Source organism: Empidonax traillii, unplaced genomic scaffold, assembly GCF_003031625.1.
Source record: "Empidonax traillii isolate 1590-97213 ecotype Southwest subspecies unplaced genomic scaffold, ASM303162v1 scaffold333:size665630, whole genome shotgun sequence".
NCBI classification, from domain to species: domain Eukaryota; kingdom Metazoa; phylum Chordata; class Aves; order Passeriformes; family Tyrannidae; genus Empidonax; species Empidonax traillii.
Genome location: NW_020955526.1, coordinates 172401 through 178890, shown reverse-complemented (window position 1 = coordinate 178890; position 6490 = coordinate 172401). Strand labels below are relative to the sequence as shown.

General features: G+C 37.7%; 1 long non-coding RNA gene across 1 annotated transcript; it reads right to left on the bottom strand.

The window, feature by feature from the left end:
- Positions 1–360: 360 nt before the first annotated feature.
- Positions 361–6119, bottom strand: LOC114061398. The gene is made up of 3 exons (XR_003572110.1): positions 5326–6119; positions 4563–4646; positions 361–478 (listed from the first exon to the last, which is right to left on the bottom strand). It is a non-coding gene; the product is annotated as an uncharacterized LOC114061398 (long non-coding RNA).
- Positions 6120–6490: the final 371 nt, after the last annotated feature.

Sequence of the window (6490 nt, the reverse complement as noted above, 5' to 3'; positions counted from 1 at the left end):
GCATATGAGTGTCTCAAACCACTCTTCCACACTCCCCTTCCTACATGAGAGGGCAATCAGCCAGTATAAGCATATGTCTGCTGTATATATGGCTTTAATGAGAAGAGGAGACAGTGTAGATTAGCCATGTTATAGCTGGTGAGGATGTCAATTCTTCCAGTCAGGGCAGCGTTCCATAACTGAGACTTGTGTGTTGTAGTAGCAGAATGTCAAAGCCCCTCTCACGTCACATCATCACATCACATAATGGAGCACAATGCTACTTTTGCCCTCTACTTGATCATTAAACGCACAATAAATGGCACAAATGTTTCCATCTGCATACCTGTTTTAACCACACATATAATTGAAGCAGCAACAATTTGCATGCACTGTAGTCTCATGCTGACTTAGTTCTAGTGTTAGCCACTGATTCACTAATTTATTTAGTAGAAATAGACTTCAGATCCATGACGAACTTTGCCAAATTTCAGAAGCCCTAAAAATCAAACAGTGAAAAGGTGAATTTTGTCTTGCACACAGAATAGATTATGAAAATTTTCAGACCCACAAGCTCAGTACTACAGTCAGTTCCCTTGTGTGACTCTACTCCCTGATTTCCTGTGGGGAAATAATAATCCAGCAAATCTTAAGCTCAGCTTCTGTTGAGATACTCTATCTAAACTAGGTTCCTTTTGCCCTATAAAAAATTTAGTTATGTATCCTATACAGCGTTGCTAACCTACAATTGCTTTCTGGTCACTTGTCAACAAGATACTGTAGCAGTAATAGCACTTAAAGTGGTCAAAACAGTGTTTCTGAAACTTATAAATATTATGAGGTTTTTCTCATTATTGGACTTAAAGTTTTGTGGAGACCGTTCCTCTCTTAAAGTAGCAATAAGCCTCCATTAACAATAGCTGAATGATACCATCAGTCTTTCATTCACATACTTGAACTGATGCTCTTACACAGCCAACTCATTGTACCACTGTCAATCTGTCACCTGGAAATGATAACACAAGTGCTACTTGTGTCAGTGACTGAACTCAAAAGCAAAGTCAGACACAGACAGTTTCTACAGGAAAATTCATTAAGATTGTCACATGGAATACCAGGTATGTGATGTTCAGGCTCTTTTTTCCTCTGATTAATTCCAAATTTTTTTAAAATACATTCTGAGAATAAAGCAGCAGAATTAGACCCTAATTCAGCAAAAATTTAAGCATATGGCTTTCATCCACTCCATCACTAACACCACTAAAGTAATGATCAACTGTTTGCTGAATTTGTTTTGCTTTGATGAAGCCATATCTGTGAAACAAAATCTATTCTGCTGCACTAAGGCGATTTGGTACTTAGCTTTTATCCATAGAAGATGAGTTATAAATTGTGATCCCCTTCTCTGCTGTGAGCTACAGTATGACTCCTAGCTTAACCACTGAGCAGAAGAACATCAAACTGCCCAAAGAAATTATGATGGCAAAGCCACAACCGTTATTTTCAAGCACAGTTTGAAAGTGGGCAATTTTCTGAGTTCATTTTTCTGCTGTGTAAAATGGGATCTCCTGTCTCTGTTTGCTTCTATTATTCTCATGCAAACCCAAGGTCCAGCACAACTAGACAGAGTCTTCTTTGGGGAAACACAACAAACACAATAGTCAAAGATATCTCCTAGTAGGATATCCATAATTTTCAGTAACCTTAGCTTTCACAAGTCAGGAAAATAGATGTTTGCCACCACAACGTTATTTACTCCTTTTCTGCACTACTTAGAATCACATAATGGTTTCAGTTGTAAAGACCCTTAAAGATCATCCAGTTCCAACTCCCCTTTTTCTAGACCAGGTTGCTCAAAGCCTGATCCAGTCTGGCCTTGAACACTTCCAGGGATGGGGCATCCACAGCATCTCTGGGCAACCTGTGCCTGAGCCTTACCACCCTCACAGGGAAGAATTTATTCATAGCATCTAATCTAAACCTGCCCTCTGTTTAAAGCCATTCCCCTTTGTCCTGTCACTACAGGTCCTTGTCAAAGGTCCCTCTCCAGCTCTCTTGTAGCCCTTTTAGGTACTGGAAGGTGCTGTAAATTCACCCCTGAGCCTTGTCTTGTCCAGGTTGAACAGCCCCAAATCTCTCAGCCTGTCTTCATTGGACACTTCTTTGCCTTCACCCCGTGTTTGTCATGTCTGGAGGGAATTGCTATCTCCTCTATCCCACGTTTACACAAAGCCTGGAGGACATTCAGTTCATAACTCCCCTAAGGCACTTAACTGTTGAAATTCAGAATAAAATAATACCAATGACACTTTGGAATGCAAAGTAAGTCCCTAATGTCAGATAATAAGCCGGACTCCTTTTAGATCAGTGGAGAGAAAGAGACTCTAATACCTAACTGAAAAAAGCCCGAGTAAAGGCATGAATGCTCTTGTAGAACTTCCTAAATATCTATGTAAAATCCAGACCTCATGGCAGAGGCTAAACTTATATTAACTTCAGCAGTGCCAAAACTTAACCCTCAGTTTTAAGTTCCAGCAGGGTGGAAAGCCAACTTTGGGAGAGAACTAAGGTAGAACTGGGAAAAACTGTCGATGCTGACAGTGCTGTTTCAGCTGGGATTAGATTCTACTTATTTTATGAAGAATATTTTAGCAGAAGATAAGCAATTTAGCAGTGTCTCTTCTGGAACTGTTTCCACATTTATCCAGAGACAAAGTCTGTGCTTCCTTTTCTTACATGCTTTCTTAAATTATTTGCCTTTTTTTTACCTTCTACTCACTAACATTTTTCCAAGTTGCTCAGCTTGGTTCTCTCACACTCTCCATAGTATGAAAGCTTTATTGTTCCCTGTGAGTGCTCCATCACTTACCCCTCCGAACTCCACACTTTGGCACAAATGGCCTCTTTTGAGCTTCTGTGTGAAGACCACCTGCAGCAGACCTTGAAATGACTAACGTGGAGGTAGGCTGAGATCAGCTTAAACTCAGGTTTCAAATGCACTCTACAAGTCTTGCTGTTTCCTACTCCCCAAGACGACTTCATTTCCTATACTGACTGCTAAAGCAATAGTCCTTAAAGAGGGAGCAATGATTTACAGTGACTCTTCTTAATACGTGTGACTCTTCTTAATATGTGAACATTAATTTTATTTATTGTACCAAGTACCAAATTTACTAGAGACATAGTCAATGATTGGCATTTTGAAGAAAATATGGTATATTACTCAAATCTATGGATATAGCTGTAGAGATTTATAGAACATTGCCTTCAGTAGTAAGAACATAATATATGACTAGTGCTGAGGTCATGTCCAATGTTCATTTTGCTCATTTACTTTTGAAGGTGGAGTTGAAATAGTTGCCAATTCACAATATGAAAGGGATTTTTTTGATAATAATATATTGAAAAGTAGATATGTAAAGGCAGACTAAATGATAAATTTCATTTAATAGCAAACAGAAACTATTTGTGACTTTTAACTCCTTGAAAGTTGTATTTTAAAAATACCTACTGACCATCTGATCCTATGAAGACTCAGTACTAGTCAAAGGATACATCACTTGTCTAGTCCCACACCTGGGGGAGAGTGGCAAAAGGGAGAACTCACAGTAGCCAGGTGCTGTGGCTGATGATATTTACAGGGTCAGTAACTGTAGCTGAGTTCTCCATTCTCTTAATCAGGTAAGAGATACATTGAAATCAACTAAATTGCTCGGGATTAACAATAAAGTGATTAAGTGCACAATCAACCCCAATAGAAAAACTCATTGTAGTTGATTGTCCAACTAAGTAGATAAGAAAAATCTGCAGTTTCCAAACATGCCAGACACTTAACAGCCAGACACAGGCTCAAAGGCACGTGCTGGGGAAATGAAATTAGCAAGTGGTGTCATTTGTTTTAGCATATGATCACATCTGACAGGCATGAGCTTGTGTCTCTTGCGTTTTCTTGTTGGTGCTGGAAAAAGAAAAATGTGAAACCAGTTAGGAATGTTTCTGAATGTGATGCTTTCCTTTTTCCCCTTTCTCTCTTTTCCTTTTCTTTCAGTAAAAACACCAGAGATGTTTAAAACCCCTAAATCATACAAGGCATATTTTTAATATCTTGTACTAGGGATAACCTTTTTAATAGTACTGGAAATCCCCATATAGCATCTATAGGTGTATCCAGATGGATTGCTTCCATATGAAGGCATTTTCTTTTGCCATTTTTCATTCTATTGTATGTAGCTGTAACTTATGCTTTTTATAATGAAGGGTTACTCTTAATAACCTTATATTTATTTTATTTTATTTTTTTTTAGAAAGAGCAGATGTGATGAAGTGAATGAGAGCTATTGGTTTAATAAAGCACAGTCATCTTCTCTCAGATGTTACAATAAACCAGATTAGATAGACTTTTAATGATAAAGCTCCAATGTTACCTCTGCAGTTGATAAATGGTCTGAAATTTCATTTTCTCTGTCCTGTGTACCTTGCATACGTGCCTGTGTTTAACTGTTTAGAATCTGTCATTGTGACAACATGAAAGCAAAGAAACCCAGGATCTCAAAATAGCTCGTTATACAAACGATGATTCCTACCTGATAGGGAGAAGTGAAAGGTGACAAATCCTTCCGTCTCAATTAAATTCCCTTCATGAGAGTATTTAGTACATTTCTGACCATCTTGTCAGTCAAGCAATAACAGAAAATTCAGTGTCATTATGGAAAAAAGACATTAAAATATTTTTAGTGGTGGAGAGAGGGGATATGCAAATATACTTCAAAGAAAGGGTCTTGTTTTCCTTTTATTCCCTCAGTATTTCCATGAAACCTTAGGCAATGACATCACAACAAAACAAGGTTGCCAAGATATACTATACAAAAACATGTTTTCACATGGTTACATTTTCTGCAAATTATAGTTCTTGGAATATAAATCAGAATAATTGTTTAAATCAGAGTGACTGTTGAAACAGATTTACAGAGATCAAATCAAAAATGTAATAATTCTTGTGGTTTCACTAATGCTCAGAGCACCAAATACTTCTGAAAATTTTGGTTGTCAGTTATATATAGTGTTTACATTAACATGCTGCTTGAACAGAGAAAATATATATTTTAAGATGAAAATGTGAATCCAGGGTTACAAGAATGTTTCTGAAACAGCTAAGTCATCTTGTTTCAAGTAAAACCAGATGTTTGCTTAAAGTGAAAGGCAATCATTTCTTTTAATTATGTTCACTGGTTAGGCCACCAGGAATATCCATATGTGCACACAATGATCCGATTAAAATCAAAGACCTTACGATGGAGAAAGCAGTCAACAACTGAAAGACCACCAAATGACATGTGAGGCTCTGACCTGCTTTCCACTACCTCTGTTCACTCATTTTCACTCAGCAAGTTAAGCAGGAGAGAGTGCTGGAGTCTGCTGAAGTCCCCTGGGAGTGTCATGTCCCTGGGACCTGGAGGTATCTTTGGGAGCAATGGCCTCCTAAAAGGTTGCTCCAAATTGATGAACCTGGTCTAGACACATTTCTCAACTCAGCACAGGGTCAATACCTGCAAAAATATTCTGTCTGCAGTAAGGAAACAGCTGCAATGCTCTTCTTTGGTCATTTCAGGTGTGTGGCCTTGTGGTGAGTCTACTGGAAGAGAGAAAAATATGGAAACTCATAAAGTGTTTTGCATGAATACTTCACCAGAGATGGACAGATGGATCAAACAAGTGGATTTCCATGTTCTCCTGAAATCCTGCCTGTAGATGTCATGTAATTGTGCTTGGCAGAGACTGTAAGCACAAATAATTACCTTGAGGTTTCTCAAATAACCCATAACTGTAGCAGCTCTTCCTGTCCTGGATGTTTCAAACTCACTTATCACAGGAATTTTTATCAGTGACTGATGGCTTTGAAACTCTACAACTCTTTATGTAGTTTGAAATTTCTATTCAAAACTATGTTGGTCATGTATATAAGGATCTGTTCTTAGTCCTTCTCTGAAGAAATACTAGAAGCTCTGGCCTGTGGCAGGAGATGCACCTTCTAATTATTTACAGAGCGAAAAATGATCTTCCTGAAACTGGCACCTACCTCCAGTAGGAGGTACCTCCTCAGCTCCGCTGTGATTCTATCAGCAGACAAGGATAGGTCTATAACCACCTATTTCAATAGCAATTATGTTTATGAAAAGGAAATTAACTAAAAAAAAAAAAAAAAAAAAAAAAAAAAAAAAAAAAAAAAAAAAAAAAAAAAAAAAAAAAAAAAAAAAAAAAAAGAAAATTTTGCTCAGTAAAAGATATTCTCTGGCCACACGCATTTGTCAGAAATTCTGGCATTAATCAGGTCATTAAAAGTCTTTACAAAAAAAATGGATAAAGCACACGGCTCCAGTGAAGCTACTAGGATTTTTCACCCTAATTTCAATGAGCCAGAGAAACATCCTGTTCTATTTTAACCTGTTACTTCTGTCATGGTGGAGTATTTTATTTTACATGTTCAGGTTCTGTGGTGAAGGTGTTCTCCTCT